The 20,669-nt window shown below is 47.0% G+C and overlaps 1 pseudogene; it reads left to right on the forward strand.

The window, feature by feature from the left end:
• Positions 1 to 9,958: 9,958 nt before the first annotated feature.
• On the forward strand, positions 9,959 to 20,307 carry LOC125918401 (RNA guanine-N7 methyltransferase activating subunit-like; annotated as a pseudogene).
• Positions 20,308 to 20,669: the final 362 nt, after the last annotated feature.

The following is a 20,669-nucleotide window of genomic DNA, read 5'->3' on the forward strand; positions in this document are numbered from 1 at the left end:
AAAATAATTTTTAATTTTTTTAGCATTTATTCATTCTGGAGAGACAGAGTGAGCAGGGGAGGGGGAGAGAGAGGGAGACACAGGAGCTGAAGCAGGCTCTAGGCTCCGACCTGTCAGCACAGAGCCCAACATGGGGCTCGAACTCACGAATCTTGAGATCATGACCTGAACCGAAGTCGGACACTTAACTGACTGAGCCACCCAGGAACCCCTCAAAATTTCCATTTTTTAAATTATTTCTAGCTCTTTATTGATATTTTCTCTTTCATGGCATTGTCATCATACCTTCCTTTACTTTGTAAATTATAGTTTCCTTTAGCTCTGTGAACACATTTATAATGGCTACTTTGAGATTTGGTTAGCGCCTGGTCTTATCACTCTCACAGGCAATTTCTTTCACTTGGTTTTCTCTTCTTTTCTTTCTCTTTCCTTTTCTTTCTTTCCTTTTCTTTCTTCTTCCCTTTTTTTGGTGTCTGGTTCATATTTTCCTTTGCATGTGTTCTAATTGCAATGTCTATTTGTCTGGGTTTTTTCTGCCTTATTTTTTCATGTAGCAACATAACTTTAATATTTTCCTGTCAGTAAAAGAGTCTTCTTTGGTATGATTTTATATGGCTGTAGAATACATTACTTATGAATGAGTGCCCCAATTTTTTAAGCCCACTCTCCATATTTGGGCCTTTCCCACTTTAAGTTTTCATTAAGCAAACTTATTTTCTATTTGTATTTTTCCACAAACACAAAAACAGATGATCAGCTCTTCTGTCTCCTTCTCCAAACAGGATAGAAAATTATGGTCTTTTTAAAAAAATTTTTTTGGGGCGCCTGGGTGGCTCAGTAGGTTGGGCGGCCGACTTCGGCTCAGGTCATGATCTCGCGGTCCGTGAGTTCGAGCCCCGCGTCGGGCTCTGTGCTGACAGCTCGGAGCCTGGAGCCTGTTTCAGATTCTGTGTCTCCCTCTCTCTGACCCTCCCCCGTTCATGCTCTGTCTCATCTCTGTCTCAAAAATAAATAAACGTTAAAAAAAAATTTTTAAAAAAATTTTTTTTTAACATTTATTCATTTTTTGATAGAGAGTCAGAGTGTGAGCAGGGGAGGGACAGAGAGAGAGGGAGACACAGAATCCGAAGCAGGTTCCAGGCTCCGAGCTGTCAGCACAGAGCCGGACGCGGGGCTCGAACTCACAGACCGCGAGATCACGACCTGAGCCAAAGTCGGACGCTCAACTGAGCCACCCAGGCGCCCCGAAAATTATGGTCTTAAAGTGTAACAAAGCTGATAGAATTTAGACACTGAGACAACTATGTAGTTATAGAATATAAGCATTGATAGACCTGTTTAAAGGCTTGTTCAATCCTTTTTTATTTCCTTCTGGACTCTCAGACGTGGCTTTGTTTCTCAAAGGGGATGCTGACGACATTCTTGGGGAGGCCACGCTTTCTACGTTCCACGGTGTTTCGTGGCCCTGTCCCTCCCACTGAAGTCAGCACTGCTTCCCAGCTATCGTGACCACAAAATCCCCCTTTCCCTTTGACCAAACGTCATTGAAAGTCACTGGGCTATCTGCTGTAACAGTGTACTTTCAGTCTTGATGGTGGGTGAGGGGATGGAGAAGAGACACCTGCCCAGGGTGGCAGCCTAGTGTGCTGAAACACCATGACTTCAGGCCCGCTGGGGCGGCACAGAGGCAGGGCTCACGTGCTCAATCCGCAAACAAGCTTATGAGATAGGTGTCCCTCCAACACGGCGTGTGTGAGGAGACCGAGGCTCCGAGGCAGGGAAAGTGACCGAAGTTCCACAGCTGGTAAGTCACCGAATCGCAGTCTGATCTCTACCAGCCCCGTTGACCGGGGTCAACAGCCACTCCCTCTGTGGTGTCAGGCAGAGGTCCTGCGTCCCCAGCACAGTGTCGATTCAACAGGAGGTACCCAGGACTTGTTGCTAATGTGCTTCTTGTTCCAAGAGGTTGTTACACGGATGTTCATAATTGCTCACATTCATATGTATGTTATGCTTCAAAGTGAAAAAAAAAAAGCAGAACAGAAAAAGGGGAGTGTTTATGTCAAACAACTTTTTAAAGGTCTGATCATAAGTAGACAAGAGAGAAAGGAATCAAAGCATCAAAACCATGATAAGATCAAAGCCTAGCAAACCAAGTTCTGAAGGGGTAAAACTTGCATACTTAGGAGGATTGGGAAAGCATTCGCTTCTCATCTGCAGTTGATTTCTTTATTTGTGGGGCACGGATAATAATGTTCTTCATGAGCCAAATTATCCTTATTTATTTATTTATTTATTTAACGTTTATTTATTTTGTGAGAGAGAGCAAGTGTGAGTGGGGGAGGGGCAGAGAGAGAAGGAAAGAGAATCCCAAGCAGACCCCGCGCTGACAGCACAGAGCCCGAGGCGGGGCTCAAACTCATGAACTGTGAGATTATGACCTGAGCCGAAGTCAGATGTTCAACCACCCGGGGGGCCCCTAAATTATCCTCTTTGAAAACATTTATTTTCTCAACTTCCGAATGTGTCCGCTCAGCACTTCTTCTCATTCTTCCCTTCCCTGATTTTTCTTACCGTTCCACAATGGAGAGCGAGTGTGTGGTGATTTGTTCCCTGCGCCTCTGGAAATACCTGTCCGGCAAGTGGCTCCCTGAGACCCCATCCTCCTCGAGGCCACATGTAACCCAGCAGCCTGAGGGGAGATCTGAGACCCGAGGGGAAGAAGGCTGGCTTCACAGAGCGTAGAGCGCCGTGTCCCCATCCTGACGCGCTGGCTTTCCCTCTGCAGCCCGTCTACCGTCCAGGATCGAGGGGCTACTTCAGGTCTGTCCTGACGGACGTGTGATACACGAACCATCCTCAGCTCTTCCTGTCCGGCTCTCGCTGCTGTCCTTTCCTGGCACCCTGGGCCTTGGCGAGGCCTCTCATTTCATCCTTAAAGTCCCGGGCCTCTGGCAGCAGCGGTCCTGTGATAGTCTTGGCCATTGCTGACCAAAGACACGGCCCCAAAGTAATAGAACTTCGAGAACCACAGATAGAGTCAATGCTTGCACAGGATCAGGGCCTTTTCTTCACTGAAAATAAAAGGAAGTTTATCCTCCGTTTTTCCAGGCTCCTCTGCAAATGGAGATCAGTTGTACCTGCCCAACAGGGTGTCTCTAGGTTGAATTGATACTTACATGTCTGAAAGCCTTGTGTTGTATTTCTGCATGGAGGGAACTTAGGAAGGGATTAAAGGATGGTGCCTGAGTGGCTCAGTGGTTAAGCGTCCGACTTTGGTTCAGGTCATGATCTCACGGTTCATGGATTCAAGCCCCACGTCGGGCTCTGTGCTGACAGCACAGAGCCTGGAGCTCCTTAGGATTCTGTGTCTCCCTCTCTGCCCCTCCCCCACTGTCACTCTGTCTCTCTGTCTCTCTCTGTCTCTCTCTCTCTCTCTCTGTCTCAAAAATAAACACTAAAAATTTTCTTAATAAAAAAAAAGGAAGGTACTAAAGATAACGTAGGTGGGAAACCGACCCTGCCCAGGGATAATCATATGGAAACTTCCTCTCTTTAAGGCAGAAAACTGGCTTCTAAGTAACTAATTATCCTCTGACAAGGCATAACAATTTCCCCATCAAGAAAGCAGTGTCCTTGCTCACCTGGGTGAGCTCATTTTCTCACGCACTTTAGCTGTTATATTACAGCTTTACTCTTCAGGACAACTCAGTTCACTTTTGCCAACCATTATACCTGCAGTGAAACCCGGTGCTCTGGTAGCTTTACAGCTGACTGGTAACAAATGAACATCTTTTCTGGGGAGTATGGATTGGACTACATTTACTGCTAGCCACTGAGCTGCCGTCGGAAGATAATTCTACTCTTGACAGGTGTCCACTTTTTAACTTTCTTTTTAAAACCAGGAAGGAGCTTGGGGCGCCTGGGTGGCTCGGTCGGTTAAACGTCTGACTTCAGCTCAGGTCATGATCTCACGGTTCGTGGGTTCGAGCCCCACGTCGGGCTCTGTGCTGACAGCTCGGAGCCTGGAGCCTGCTTCTCGTTCTGTGTCTCCCTCTCTCTCCCTGCTCCTTCTCAGCTCACACTCTGTGTCTCTCTCAAAAATAAGTAAACAGGGGCGCCTGGGTGGCGCAGTCGGTTAAGCCTCCGACTTCAGCCAGGTCACGATCTTGCGGTCCGTGAGTTCGAGCCCCGCGTCGGGCTCTGGGCTGATGGCTCAGAGCCTGGAGCCTGTTTCCGATTCTGTGTCTCCCTCTCTCTCTGCCCCTCCCCCGTTCATGCTCTGTCTCTCTCTGTCCCAAAAATAAATAAAAAACATTGAAAAAAAAAATAAGTAAACATTAAAAAAAAACAAAACAGGAAGGAGCTTGAGACTGTTGGGGAACCACTCAGAACCCCAGAATTAGTCTGAAGATGACTTAAATTTTTTTTTAATGTTTATTTTTGAGATACAGAGAGACCGAGTGTGAGCAGGGGAGGGACAGAGAGAGGGAGACAGAATCCGAAGCACGCTCCAGGCTCTGAGCTGTCAGCACAGAGTCCCATGCGGGGCTCGAACTCACAAACCATGAGATCACGACCTGAGCACCCAGGCTCCCCCAGTATGAAGATTATTTTAAACTCAAGACATTTGATCTAATGGATATAGAAAGAAGCCTCCTCAAAGCTTGCCTTACCTGATAAAAAGCAGCAACTTCTGGGAAAATGACTTCCCCCCGGGGGGGGGGGGACTACTAATCCCAGCAGAGAGATCATGGGTAAACCTACAGAAAATCCTGTCTGGGAGAGTCTCGTGGCCGTGAAGAAGACAGAAAGACCAATCACACCTGCATAGATGAATATTATCTCAGACTTCTTATCTCCTGTTTGTTTTCCTAAAAACGGTTTGTCTTTCCTAAAGAAACCTGTTTGCTCTTCCCACTGGAGGCCTTCCTCCCCTCCGTTTCCTACTAAGTCGGGCACACAAGCACCCCCCCCCCCCCCGGGCCCCCCCCCCCCCCCACCGTGAGTTCCTTCTCACCAAACCTCCCCAGGTGTGCACGTTGCAGGCCTAAAGAAACTCTTCTCTTCTTTTGCTAATCTGTTTTTTGTCAGTTTAATTCCGAGTCTCCCAGGAAAAGCTGTTCCCCTTCCAACCTGGCAGATCCGAGCTTTGCACCTCCAGAGGGCTTTAGGTGTCCTTTTCATCTCCTGAAGGGAAATGAACACAAACATTGTGAGTGGGGCAGGGATGGGAAGGCGGCCGAGTTCTGAGAGATCTGGAATCAGAAGTGAGTCTGCCTCTCTCACCTGCCCCCTTCTCCTTCTTCATTCGTTTTCGCCACACGCCCCTTATTCCCCGGGTTTGCATTTCTCAGCGTGCGTGTGTGCTCGGAGGACCACCCGTCCTGGATTCCTGGGGAGCTGGATAAAATGCAATGCGCATCTAGGCCCTGCCTCAGACACACAGAATCAGAATCACCTGCAAAGGGCTCTGGGGGTTTGCACGTGTTATGGGCTCTCCAGGTGACTCTTGGATGTATGAAAATTTCATAATTCCTCTGGCATCTGGAAAGAAACTTAGGAAATTTAAAAATGAATGTGTCATCATCCCCATCTTCCAGGAGTTCACGAATTCACCCAACAAAGAAGAAAAGATGGGCAGAATGATAGCATGGTGCTAAGTCTCATTGAAGCTCTACAGAAAATAAAATGTAGATGCCCATATTTATAAACTTGTCCACAAGCCTAGATTTCATTATGTTTTTTTAAAATAAAATTTATTTATTATTTCAGGGTAGGGGGGGAGCACAAGCAGGGGATGGACAGAGACACACACACAGAGTGTGAGCAGGGGAGGGTCAGAGAGAGAGGGAGACACAGAATCTGAAGCAGGCTCCAGGCTCGGAGCCGTCAGCACAGAGCCCGATGCAGGGCTCAACCTCATGAGCCATGAGATCATGACCTGAGCCGAAGTCAGACGTTTAACCAACTGAGCCACCCAGGCACCCCGATTCTGTAATTCTAAGACAGCCCACATTCTCAAACAGCTTATAATCTAATCCAAGAGACCAAAAATGCAGCAGAAGATATGAGGGAATTAGCAAATTACAGACACTTGTGTGTAAGCAAAAGAAAACTAAAGAAGAACAAGTTAAAACTATGTCATTTGGGGCCATTTCTCCGCTAAGCAGCTGCCGGGGAGGAGACCACGGATGAGGCCGCTGTTGATTCAGCCGGGTGTTCAGCACATGCTTGTGCGGGGGCTGCTAGGTTCTTGGCCCTGGCGGTGAGGAGGGGGTGTGCACTGGGCGACAACTGTCAGGCCTCGGGGTGGATCTGTGCACTTCGTGACTCACCCCGAGCTTGGAGCATAGCGTTGTTTGAAGAGTGGAAAGGAGCCCAGGGGCTTTCTTGACGTGAAGGCTAGGTTTTTCCTGTGCTCCTTTCTGAATCTTCAGATGACAGGAGGCAGAGAGGGAGAGAAGGAGGAGGGGGAGGAAAAGGGGAGAGAAGAATGTGGTGCAGGTCCTTACAGAGAAAGGGGACAGGAAGCCAGAGCAAGGAGACTGTGGAGGCCGGGAAACACACTGAGGAGTGGTGACGGGTTCCTCAGGCCCAGAACAGCTGACACTGCGAGGGAGGCCAGCAGGCAAGCACTCACACCACAGCACCGGAATGGCACAGAAGCGGACGGTGGCAAGGACCCAGGAAGGCAGGGACCAGGTCGGCCTCAAAGCAAAAGGCTCCTGGGAAACTTGAAGTCCCTTCCCTCCACCTGTCGCAGGAAGGCAGCTGAGGCCTGGAGAAGGCTTGCTGCCTGGTTGGGGTCACAGGGAAGGTCTCTCCCGGAGTGGGTTAAGTGAGCGGCCTCAGGACTGTGTCATCCTCACAAGATGTGAGAAATGTCCAGTTTCTAAGTGAGGGCCTGTGGCACCTCCTCAGCGGTCCATCCGATGGTGACCACGCACACGGAGCTACCAATAGCCCACCAGCCCTGCTCTTATGAGTGGACAGCCCAGAACTATCAGACTCTAGAGGAGAGCACCCAACATCGAATTCAGACACCAGAACAAGGAGGAGAAAGACACAAACATCCAGAGAAAATAGACACAATGCAGGGGGAAGAAATGAAAATGCTCGAATTCACATCCTCAGAGAGAGGAGAGTAGATATCGCACTCATGCAACAAGAACAGAATGCCTTAAAAAGGAGCACCCGGAAAGGCATGAAAAGGGGGGAAAGCTTTTGTAAAACAAAACAAAACAAAACAAAACAAAACAAAGAACCTCCAATAGCATAAATGCCGATCTCGGCAGCAGAATTGTTGGAAGGTGAATTTTTTTAAATTCTCAAAATCCCAAGAGGAAAGCGGTGAGAAAGAGCGAGGTAACAGGACACACTCGTGCTGCGGGGACCGGCGAGACTTCTCAGGAACAGGAGTCCCGGACAAAATGGGGAACAGGTCCATCCGGAGGGGTGAGGGGCACCTGCAGGCGTTGGGGAACTCCAGCTGGGGCCTGAGTGCCTGCTGCGACATGATGCCACCCGCTACAGCCCTGGGCATCAGGAGGTCGTGCACAAGGCCCCAGCACTCTGAGGGCACTTTGCATCCAGACCCGTCACTATCGAGATCTGCAGACGTGGAGGGTCTCCACGCCCTGACCTCGCACCCACTCCCTCAGGAAGCCAGTGGAGGGATGAGAGTAAACAGGAAGCACAGCACCTGGGATCTGGGACGAGGAACCTGACGCAGTTGACAGGAAGCCACGCCGCGACTCCTGGGTGGACCCTGGGCACAGTCGTTCAGACAGGGGCAGGAGGACGGAGGCCTGCGGGACCTCAGCACAGAGAAGATGAGACAGCGAAGGCCAGGTGTGTCTGTGCCCGTGAGGGAGACGGCTGTGCTCACGGTGGAGCGTGCAGTGAGTTCACGACAAGTGCACGGAAGGTTGAACTGAAAGACCAAGACAGTTACTCACTTCGGGGAGAAAAAATGTGCAAGAAAGGAAATGGAGTCGTAGTTTTCCATGTGGATAGTGTTTACACAGAGAGAAGGCAAAGAACCAAATATTTAGGAGGGAGCACGTTGAGAACTCATGGCTGGGGCATGTGTGCTCATATGCGTGTGTGCTCGTGTGTGCGTGTGTGTGCTTGTGTGCACGTGTGCTTGTGTGTGCACCTGTGTGAGCATGTGTGTGCGCTTGTGTGCATGTGTGTGCGTGTGTGCATGTGTGTGCACCTGTGTGTGCCTGTGTGCATGCCTGTGTGTGCTTGTGCATGCACCTGTGTGTGCACATGTGTGCGTCTGTGTGTGCCTGTGTGCATGCCTGTGTGTGCCTGTGTGCGTGCCTGTGTGTGCTCGTGTGTGCACCTGTTTGCGCCTGTGTGTGCTCGTGTGTGCGTGTGTGCTCGTGTGTGCATGTGTGTGCACCTGTGTGTGCGTGTGTGCCTGTGTGTGCTCCTATGTGCACATGTGTGCCGGTGCCTGTGTGTGTGTGTGTGCATGTGTGCTCATGTGTGTGCGCCTGTGTGTGTGCATGTGTGTGCACATGCAATGAACAGCCAAAATCCCAGCACACAAAATGAAAGTCAGTGGATAATGCCTGAAACAAAGGAAGCGAGAGGAAGCAATGATAAGTGCTTTTTCAGGGCCAAATTGGGTGAATCAGCCTCACTGGTCCCGGCGTGGCCTGGACATCACCATGTTTAAAGCCCCTGAGTGATTCTATGTGCCACCAAGATTAAGAACCCGGTTGAGGGCAGAGGTTTTCCGTGGGCCAGGTAGGTGGAGAAGAACCCCCCTAGCCCATGAACGTCTCTCGGCAGCCTGTGCTTCTCCGCGACACACCTTCTCGGGGAGAAAGAATGTCTGGGTGTTCTATGGAGGCACCCCGTCCCCGTGTTGATTGGGAAGGGAGGGGGCAGAGATAATGAGGTAGTTACTGGTCACCTGCACGGTCGGAGCCCTGCGTGGGGTGAGCTGCACACAGTACTCCCCATGGAAGTCACGTGGGGATGGGGTGCAGACACTGGTCCACCGCTCTCCGCAGGTGCACCCTGGCCCCCGAGCACTGGGGGGTGGGGGGTGCCTCCCAGGAAGGACAGAGGCCACGGTGGTTAGCGAGAGGGCGGTGGCTACGCTCGCCGGCCCAAGTACCCGGCTCTGCCGAGCCTGTAGTGAAAAGTTCTCAGAAGAGCAGGCTGCGTCTTCTTGTGCGGTGTTTCCCAGTGCAGGGCTGAAGCAGGGAGGTGGAAATCAACCCGAGAAGGATTTTGACTCAATCAAAAATAAAAACATTTCTCCCTCTTCCTCTCTCTCCCCCCTTCCTTCCGTATATCGTGTAATATATGCTCATAGCGCTCAGGAAAAATATTCAAGCAGAGGCTTTTAGCAACAGGGAGAAATTTAGATTCAATATCCACGGAGATCTTCTCTGTCTCCAAGACCCTGTAATCCTCAGGCATGAACACTTCATGAATGTGGAACCTGGTAATTTGTAGTAATCATACGGGCTCCGGCCATAGTGTACCTTCAAGCTAATAAAAAGCCTTTCTAAAGCAAGTCATGTTACTTGAGAGCAAATTGAGGCCAAACACTACAGCGATTCCAGATGAAGAATTTGTATGCTAATTAACATAGTTCTTAGAAAGTTTCCAAAGAATTTCGTTCTCCTTGGCAACCCTCTATTAGTGAATTTTGGTTAAGGTACTCGACTTCCCGCTAATTCCATCGGCCTTTCCCCCAATTAGCCCCAAACTGATAGGGCTTAGCCCCACGTGGGCACCTCAACTGTGGACGCAGAGAGAAGGTTTTACCGAGTTGCTTCCAATCAAACAAACACGGAGACAAGTCACGGAAGGTGGAGAGGCCGAGCCCCCTCAAAGCCCGGCGTCTGACAGCTCCACCCGCTTTGGGCGATTCCCGAAATGCTGAAACTCCTTGGGATCCGAGGAGCGTGGCCGACAAACCGAAGGGATGGAGACGGCTTCTCTCAGAAGCGAGGCAGCCACGGAGGAGAGCTTCACGGGGGTCGCTCCCATCGACACTCCGGAGAAGGTGCTGGAAGAGAGTGTGCAGTTGCGTGTTGGCTGCAGTCTCGAGGGGCGACCGCACGAGGCGGGTGGGGGACAGACGCACTGTCACGCAATTACTGTGTGTCGTCCAGAGGGCGCGCTCGCCCGGCTCCGCGATTCGGATCCTGGGTCACACCGCGCCTGCGCTCCACGGGTCTTGGCGCCATACGTTAAAAGGCGTGACAAATGGTAGCAGGTTGAGACAGGGATGGAAAACTTGGAAACTCTGTTTTGGGGGAATCAGTGAAGGCACCAGGAATGGTTTCTGAACTGGGTGGTAGCATTTGAGGCAAACATGATAGGTAGTGACAAATATTCGGAAGGAAATGGAGAAAAGGATTTATCTGTGCTTCGTGCGGCAGTTAAAACTCGTGTTTGGGCCTCTGTGTTTACCTTCCTCTCCGGCCTCCCTGCTGCCCCGCCACACTTCAGGCAAGTGTGCAAGTGGAATTTCATTGCCTGGGGCTGTGCCAGGAGGCTGGATGACAAGGGCCCTCCCTGACTTTTATGGAAGCTGGTAAGAAATTAAACAGTTTCCTGTGGTAGGGTAGAGAGGAGTGGTACTTTCAAGAAGTAGGTACTTTTAGGAGAGGGGCACCTGGGTGGCTCAGTCGATTAAGTGTCCAACTCTTGGTTCAGACTCAGGTCATGATCTCATGGTTCATGAGTTCGAGCCCTACATTGGGCTCTGTGCTGACAGCATGAAGCCTGCTTTGGATTCTCTCTCTCCCTCCCTCTCTCTCTATGCCCCTCCTCTGCTCTCTCTCTCTCACTGAAAATAAATAATAAACTAAAAAAAAAAAAAAAAAAAGAATTAGGAGGAAAAGATATCCTGGGAGGAATAGAACAGGTGTAGGTGACCTGCCTCGTGTTACTAACCTGCCCCCCTCCATGAAGGTGCCCTGGGAGGTGGCAGGACCTGGGATGGCCCAGCAGCCACACCCACAACGGCCCCAACGGGACCCTGAGCATTCCACTGGCAACGAGCACACACGAAAGGACTGAAATAAGAATGTCCCTGAATATTTGGCTCTGCGTAGGCCCCTGGGAACTCCTCATTGCCCTGGGGTCATCGGGTGTTGGCCGGGAATTTTATAACCACTGAGACAGAATGTTGCTGTGGACACTACCAGAGGGAGACTTGGATGTAAGTCTAAGTTGACTTACAGAAAGAAAGTGCAATCTCTCGCCTGTCTATATTTACTGTTAGGTAACTGTAGATTTGTAGAGGGCAAGGGCCATTGAGTACCAGTCCTGAACTGAGGATTTTAGTTAATGTCAGAAAGAAATTTCTAGCCACTGACACTGTCCAGAGGTGGGGTGGGCTGAGGTGAGAAACCATGGACTCTGGTCACAGGAGGGAACTTCAGAGCTGTCCTTCAAGGGTATTTTGAAGGAGAATCTCACGATGATAGGTACAAATCGGATTAAGTAATCCCTTCCGTCCCTTCCAGATCCGGGGTTCTGCGATTCTGTGAATCCATGGGGTCCCTGGCTCAGAGTGGGAGCAGGATGGAGATTCCAAGCGGCTTGTGTTTGCACCGGTCCTTGGAAAGCAGCGGCAGGACTTCCGTCCACGAGCTCTGCACTGCATCGCAGCCGTCCTGTTGGTCTTGGTCCGCCTCCTAGAGAAGGTGTCTTTTCAGAGGAAAAGACAGCTGCGTCGGCTTGGATTGTTCTCAGAGGTGCTGTGCTTTGTTTCTTCCTTGAAGTCCGATGAATGTGTTTTCCTTTCCTTTGTGGTTTCTTATTTTTCTATTATGTTTTTATTTTTTCCATGATGATTTATTTATTTTGAGAAAGAGAGAGAGAGCAAGTGGGTAGGGGAGGGGCAGATAGAGAAGGAGAGTCCCAGGCAGGGGCCAAGCTGTCAGCACAGAGCCTGACGTGGGACTCGATCTCACGAACCATGAGATCACGATCTGAGCCGTAAACCAGGAGTTGGACACTCAACCGACTGAGCCACCCAGGTATCCCATTTTGTTGTTGTTGTTGTTTAATGGTAACTATCAGACTGTACTGAGCATCAAGAGAGAAGAAACTCTGTGTGAAAACTGGAAGTACCAGTGGAAGAATCAGGGACGAAGGAAATGAAAGATGGAGATTGAGAAGGAGTGGAAACATTGCAAGTAGCATTTCCGAGCCAAGCTAAACGTTTTATTACCGGATGTGTCAGAGCTCCAGTGTTGGGTTTGGCTCGACTGTCCTCCGGTGATACTCTGCTCCATGTCAGATGAAGCGGGTGTTTTCAGAAACCAAGTACGGTGGCCTGTGTGTGCGCAGAGGCGCTCTGCCGCCCACGCAGCATCCACACCCAGGTCTCTGGAAGCTGTTCGAGCCCAGCCATGGTTGAGGAAAACGTCATTTGAGCAAGCTTTGGGAGCAGAAATTGGTTCTTTCATTTTAACTATCTGTCATTTTATTGACAACGTAAGGAATCCCATCAGTTTAAATATTGGTTCCAATATCAAAGTGTCGAAAAGTAACTTTTCTTTCCCAGACAAGCTTATAGAAATTGTTTTTGTCGCTCAAGTGAACCACTAGGAAGTTCCGTGTGATGCTACGTACATTAAACACAGGGAAGGGAGGGTGTGTGCGAGGAACCGATCACTCTGCTTTATTGCTCTCTAAGTACAGAGTGTTCACTCAATTACAACTATTAGAGTTCTGTAATTTACGGATACTAGGAAGTAGACGTGACCAAAATTATTTTACAACAACAGTGAGAAAATATGGTTTTCTCAATTTGTAAGGATTTCTGATTTTGATTCCACATCATTTGATGTGGACTCATTTGCACATCAGGAAAATATTTTGGAAAATCTGTTTTCGGCCATGGCAGAGTTGCCTCGGTTGGACAAACCCTCCTGCTAATAACAATGATAAACTCTATATCAAATATGAAGAACAATAGTGTGAAGGCAGCAGCAGCAAGTGGAAACAGACAGAAGCTGGAAGGACACAATCGTTGAAATAAAGGAAGCAAACCAGCGGATACCATTTAGCCACATTCATCTGACTTCTCCCCAACAGCACATCCCAGCCCCCTCAGGGCTCATGACACTAGGGCTCAAGCAAAATGTGGCGATTTTACCAAGATAAAGAGAGAGAATTTGGAGGTTGATGCTACCAGAGGGCTGGAAACTGAAGAGAAAATCCCAGAAGGGAGGGATGCACCAGACTGGACCTCTCACCTGAGTTTGCGCAAAGAGGGACACCTGTTGGAAGATGGCGGCGTAGGAGGATGCTGGGCTCACCGCGCATCTTGCCGATCACTTAGATTCCACCTACACCTGCCTAAAGAACCCAGAAAACCGCCAGAGGATTAGCAGAACGGAGTCTCCGGAGCCAGGCACAGAAGAGAGGCCCACGGAAGAGGGTAGGAAGGGCGGCGAGGCGGTGCGCGCTCCACGGACCGGCGGGAGGGAGCCGGGGCGGAGGCGCGGCTGGCCGGCCAAGCAGAGCCCCCGAGTCTGGCTGGCAAAAGCGGAGGGGCCGGACGGACTGTGTTCCCACAGCAAGCGCGACTTAGCGTCTGGGAGGTCAGAAGTTAACAGCTCTGCTCGGAAAGCGGGAAGGCTGGAGGACAAAGGGAGGGAGAGCTGCCGAGCCCCCGGACGGCAGAGCTCAGCTTGGCGGGGAACAAAGGCGCCAGCGCCATCTCCCCCGCCCATCCCCCAGCCAAAATCCCAAAGGGAACCAGTTCCTGCCGGGGAACTTGCTCGCTCCGCGCAAACACCCAACTCTGTGCTTCTGCGGAGCCAAACCTCCGGCAGCGGATCTGACTCCCTCCCGCTGCCACAGGGCCCCTCCTGAAGTGGATCACCTAAGGAGAAGCGAGCTAAGCCTGCCCCTCCTGCCACCGTGCACCTTGCCTACCCACCCCAGCTAATACGCCAGATCGCCAGCACCACAAGCCTGGCAGTGAGCAAGTAGCCCAGATGGGCCACGCCACCCCACAGTGAATCCCGCCCCTAGGAGAGGGGAAGAGAAGGCACACACCAGTCTGACTGTGGCCCCAGCTGTGGGCTGGGCCAGACATCAGGACTGACTGCGGCCCCGCCCACCAACTCCAGTTATACACCACAGCACAGGGGAAGTGCCCTGCAGGTCCTCACCACTCCAGGGACTATCCAAAATGACCAAACGGAAGAATTCCCCTCAGAAGAATCTCCAGGAAATAACAACAGCTAATGAACTGATCAAAAAGGATTTAAATAATATAACAGAAAGTGAATTTAGAATAATAGTCATAAAATTAATCGCTGGGCTTGAAAACAGTATAGAGGACAGCAGAGAATCTCTTGCTACAGAGATCAAGGGACTAAGGAACAGTCACGAGGAGCTGAAAAACGCTTTAAACAAAATGCAAAACAAAATGGAAACCACGACGGCTCGGCTTGAAGAGGCAGAGGAGAGAATAGGTGAACTAGAAGATAAAGTTATGGAAAAAGGGGAAGCTGAGAAAAAGAGAGATAAAAAAATCCAGGAGTATGAGGGGAAAATTAGAGAACTAAGTGATACACTAAAAAGAAATAATATATGCATAATTGGTATCCCAGAGGAGGAAGAGAGAGGGAAAGGTGCTGAAGGGGTACTTGAAGAAATAATAGCTGAGAACTTCCCTGAACTGGGGAAGGAAAAAGGCATTGAAATCCAAGAGGCACAGAGAACTCCCTTCAGACGTAACTTGAATCGATCTTCTGCACGACATATCATAGTGAAACTGGCAAAATACAAGGATAAAGAGAAAATTCTGAAAGCAGCAAGGGATAAACGTGCCCTCACATATAAAGGGAGACCTATAAGACTCGTGACTGATCTCTCTTTTGAAACTTGGCAGGCCAGAAAGGACTGGCACGATATCTTCAGTGTGCTAAACAGAAAAAATATGCAGCCGAGAATCCTTTATCCAGCAAGTCTGTCATTTAGAATAGAAGGAGAGATAAAGGTCTTCCCAAACAAACAAAAACTGAAGGAATTTGTCACCACTAAACCAGCCCTACAAGAGATCCTAAGGGGGATCCTGTGAGACAAACTACCAGAGACATCACTACAAGCATAAAACATACAGACATCACAATGACTCTAAACCCGTATCTTTCTATAATAACACTGAATGTAAATGGATTAAATGCGCCAACCAAAAGACATAGGGTATCAGAATGGATAAAAAAACAAGACCCATCTATTTGCTGTCTACAAGAGACTCATTTTAGACCTGAGGACACCTTTAGATTGAGAGTGAGGGGATGGAGAACTATTTATCATGCTACTGGAAGCCAAAAGAAAGCTGGAGTAGCCATACTTATATCAGACAAACTAGACTTTAAATTAAAGGCTATAACAAGAGATGAACAAGGGCATTATATAATAATTACAGGGTCTATCCATCAGGAAGAGCTAACAATGATAAATGTCTATGCGCCAAATACCGGAGCCCCCAAATATATAAAACAATTACTCATAAACATAAGCAACCTTATTGATAAGAATGTGGAAATTGCAGGGGACTTTAACACTCCACTTACAGAAATGGATAGATCATCTAGACACACGGTCAATAAAGAAACAAGGGCCCTGAATGATACATTGGATCAGATGGACTTGACAGATATATTTAGAACTCTGCATCCCAAAGCAACAGAATATACTTTCTTCTCGAGTGCACATGGAACATTCTCCAAGATAGATCATATACTGGGTCACAAAACAGCCCTTCATAGGTTTACAAGAATTGAAATTATACCATGCATACTTTCAGACCACAATGCTATGAAGCTTGAAATCAACCACAGGAAAAAGTCTGGAAAACCTCCAAAAGCGTGGAGGTTAAAGAACACCCTACTAAAGAATGAGTGGGTCAACCAGGCAATTAGAGAAGAAATTAAAAAATATATGGAAACAAATGAAAATACAACAATCTAAATGCTTTGGGACGCAGCGAAGGCGGTCCTGAGAGGAAAATACATTGCAATCCAGGCCTATCTCAAGAAACAAGAAAAATTCCAAATACAAAATCTAACAGCACACCTAAAGGAAACAGAAGCAGAACAGCAAAGGCAGTCTAAACCCAGCAGAAGAAGAGAAATAATAAAGATCAGAGCAGAAATAAACAATATAGAATCTAAAAAAACTGTAGAGCAGATCAACGAAACCAAGAGTTGGTTTTTTGAAAAAATAAACAAAATTGACAAACCTCTAGCCAGGCTTCTCAAAAAGAAAAGGGAGATGACCCAAATAGATAAAATCATGAATGAAAATGGAATTATTACAACCAATCCCTCAGAGATACAAACAATTATCAGGGAATACTATGAAAAATTATATGCCAATTATATGCCAAATTGGACAACCTGGAAGAAATAGACAAATTCCTAAACACCCACACTCTTCCAAAACTCAATCAGGAGGAAATAGAAAGCTTGAACAGACCCATAACCAGCGAAGAAATTGAATCGATTATCAAAAATCTCCCAAAAAATAAGAGTCCAGGACCAGATGGCTTCCCAGGGGAGTTCTACCAGACGTTTAAAGCAGAGATAATACCTATCCTTTTCAAGCTATTCCAAGAAATAGAAAGGGAAGGAAAACTTCCAGACTCATTCTATGAAGCCAGTATTACTTTGGTTCCTGAGTTTGCGCAAAGACATTTCACAGTCTTGGCTGGCTCTTAACTACATGTGTGTGGCTCTTAACTACACCCCTCCCACCCCCGCACCCAGAAATCAGTAGCTGGAAAGCTGAATAGCTGAGGAGGTCCTGGGCTGCCCAGTGCTGGAGACAATTTGGAGTTCGATTTCCATTGAGTGCGAAGGGCTTGATAGACACTGTGGCTTTCCCAGAAGGGACACCCCTTGGGGTATTGGTCACATTTCAGGCTAAGAGTCTTCTGTGTTCTTTTCTGTGATGCTCACTGAGGTGCAGCCACAAGAGGACATGCAGGAGAGATTCAGGAAAGAACAAGTTTACTATGCTCATGGGTCCCAGAAATGGGAGGCACAATGCCATGCGGGGCCACATAAGGAAGCACCAGAATCATCAGGAGTAAGAGGAAAGTGGAAATCAAGACCTTTACTGGGATTTCTGTAGGAAAGAAAGGCAAGATGGCAGGGCAGACAGCCTAGGACTGGCCTGGTTGAATAATTCCATCAGGCCCTAAGCTGTAGGGTATGTCCCTGGCTCTGAAAGGAAGACAGAAGAATACTGCCTCCTGGGTGCAGGGGCCAGATAGGGGAGTTCTGGCTCCAGACTGGTTAGTTTGCAGATCAGAGGCATGCTTCCCAATGAGCTTTTTGGCATCTTAACAATTGGCTGGCCCTGGAAGGGGCAGTCTCTCCCCAGATAGAAAAGTTTTAAATATGTCAAAATATACGAAAACTTTTAAATATGCATGATACAGGAGAGTATACTCTAGAGCAAAGAAGAAAACCGAAGCAGACCTGTTTTTTTTTTTTTTAAGTTGATTTATTTAGTTTTGAGATTGAGAGTGTGTGTGGCAGAAAGAGAGGGAGACAGAGAATCCCAAGCAGGCTCTGCACTGTCAGCGCAGAGCCTGACATGGGGCTCAAACTCAGGAACCATGAGATCATGACCTGAGCCTGAGTCAAAAGTAAAATGCTTAACCAACTGAGCCTTCCAGGCAACCCAAAGCAGAGCTGTCTTAACAAAGATTAAAACCAGCCTTCCAAAGGATCAAAGTAATCTGCCACAAATTTAACTGCCTACCAGAATAATAAGCAAATGTCTGCTCTTTATAGAGAAAGGTAAGACAATCCAGAGTTTCTACAGTGTATCATCCACAATGTCAAGTATACAGTGAAAAACCACTAGATATGCCAAGAAATATGAGACATAATCAAGAAAAAAGTGAATAGAAGCAGACCAACAGATGACCTAGATGTTGGAATTAGCAGATAAAGACTTTAAAACAACTATTATAAATATAAAAAAAATTTATAAAAAAATGTGAAAAGATGGACAGAACAGGTGAGTAGATGAAAATTCTCACCAGAGAAATGGGAACTATAAAAAAATTAATGGAAGGAAAATTCTGGAAGTAAAAAAAAATACAATATCTGAAATGAAAAATTCAATAGACTTAACAGCATAATGGATACAGAAGAGAAAGGATCAGTTAATTTGAAGATACTTCATTAGAAATTATCCAAATTAGAGAGGAAAGAATGGCAAATAAAAGAATATCCAAGATGTGTGGAACTATAAATTGGTTAAAAATATATGTTAATGGAGCTTAGGACTCTAAGGAATTGAAGGAATGGGGCAAAATAAAGAGAGATAATAAAGTATAGAACTGTCTCTTCTATATTTGAAGAGATAATGGACAAGATTTTCTTTAATTGATGAAAGACACAAACTCACAGATCTGAGAAATTCAGTGAATCCCAGTCAGAAAAAACACAAACCACTCCTAGACATATGATAGTTAGATTACCAAAAAGGGTAAAACTTAAATATAGCTAGAGAAAAACTGCACATTACATTCAGGGGAATAACTATATAATGACAGCTGAAAAAAAAAATAAAATGATAGCTGATTTCTCATCAGAAACAATGAAAGCTGGGGCACCTGGATGGCTCAGTTGGTTAAGCATCCAACTTCGGCTCGGGTATGATTTCATGGTTTGTGGGTTCAAGCCCTGCATCAGGCTCTGTGCTGACAGCTCCGAGCCTGGAGCCTGCTTCGGATTCTGTGTCTCCCTCTCCTTCACTCACACTGTCTCTCTCTCAAAAATAAATAAACATTAAAAAATTAAAAAAAAAAAAAAGAAACTCCTTCACTCACACTGTCTCTCAAAAATAAATAAACATTAAAAAATTTTATAAAAAAAAGAATGAAAGCCATAAGACAATGTAATAGTATCTTTGAAATTCTAAAATTACTTACAAATTAAAAAAAAAAAACACCAAAAACCTAGCAACCTAAATTCTATACCCAGTGGAAATATTCTTCAAAATAAAGGAAAAATAAAGACATTTTAGAAGAAAAAAGATCTCACAACATTTTGCACCAATGGGCCTGCACTACAAGAAATGCTAAGGAAGTTCTTAAGGTTTAAGGGAAAGCATCCAAGATGGAACCTGGATCTGCAAGAGGTACCGGAAATTCAATATACAGGTAAATTTAAAATATTATTTTTTCATAAATTTAAAAAATCTGTTTAAAAGAATAGTAATGGGGGGGGGGGCGCCTGAGTGGCTCAGTTGGTTGAGTATTCGACTTCAGCTCAGGCCATGATCTCATGGTTCATGGGTTTGAGCCCCAAGTCGGGCTCTGTGCTGACAGCTCAGAGCCTGGAATCTGCTTCGGATTCTGTGTCTCCCTCCTCTCTCTGCCCCTCCCCTGCTTGTGCTCTGTCTCTGTCTCTGTCTCTGTCTCTCTCTTTCGAAAATAAATAAATAAATGTTAAAAAAAAAAAAAAAGAATAGTAATGGGAGTGGCTCCGTTACCTTGGAGAGGTGAAGTACTGGGAGATCCTTTGGCCACGCTGTGGGCTGGAGATGAAAACAACATAAACATTAAACAGTAGAGCTGCCTTAAGTTGCTGGGAATTTCAGGAATACAGACCCTTCTGAAGCTGTTCCAAATTTTGAAGAGACATTTGCCAGTACATTCACAGAAGATGGCAAAGAGTACCATGAATACCTGAAGAGCCCTCCTGGGTCTCCTTCCAATTGTTGAGGAGTAGAACAGCCGAGCTGCTGGGAGCCAGAGACACAGAGGCGATCAGTTGCAAGGTAATAGACTGTTTAGAGGTCAAACCAGTGGGGGTGGCAAACTGACACCCGATCCAATCAGCGGCATGGACAATCCTGGGGTAACAGTTACCTGCAGTATAGACATGAAACTTACTACCCCCACGGATACAGACACTGTGGTTACAACCAGCCAGCTCCCTATGGTTACTGCTGATGGAAACGTCAACAGCTTTTAGTAAAACCGTTCACTCTGTGTATCTTCTGTTGGTCATAGTTTTATATCTGATTTCAGAGAGTGGATTATTAACTTTTTAGAACTTGTGACTTTTTTTTTTAAATGAGATCTTACCAGAGATGTGATGGTTGCTGGGAATAAGTACTCCCCTAAAAAGGTTGTGGATTATACTGCCTGACTTCTACTGCAGATTCTTCTTTGTTTCATGACTTAACAGTGCATTCCACTTGCTATCTGTTTTCCTTGTTTGACCTCCAAGAGTTCTGTCTTTGTTTTACACAGAAATAATTTTAAAGTAGAAAATGCTTGATTTTACTCTGTGAGATAAAGAAGTAGCCATTTACTCGGATGTGCTCATTCCTAAATTTTTACAGAGGTTGGTACAGTCAACTCGTGAATGCACAATTGTGCTTTCTTGCACTGTGTCGTAGGTGACCTCAGCAGTTGAAAGGTAAAACGATGGTAGATACTTCTTTTGGCTCTTGTTGTTATGACCGTGGTATTTTGTAATTACTCCAGGTACGAGTCAGCTCCACAATCGTTTTGGTCTCAAAAAGGGATGTCAAGAATAAAGCTGTAAATAAGGAAGGAACTCTTCTCAGTTTCAGTGTCTTGATCTAGTGGTGGGTGAGATGAGGGCACACGACCATTTCACACA

Source organism: Panthera uncia, chromosome B4 (assembly GCF_023721935.1).
Source record: "Panthera uncia isolate 11264 chromosome B4, Puncia_PCG_1.0, whole genome shotgun sequence".
Classification (NCBI taxonomy): Eukaryota; Metazoa; Chordata; class Mammalia; order Carnivora; family Felidae; genus Panthera; species Panthera uncia.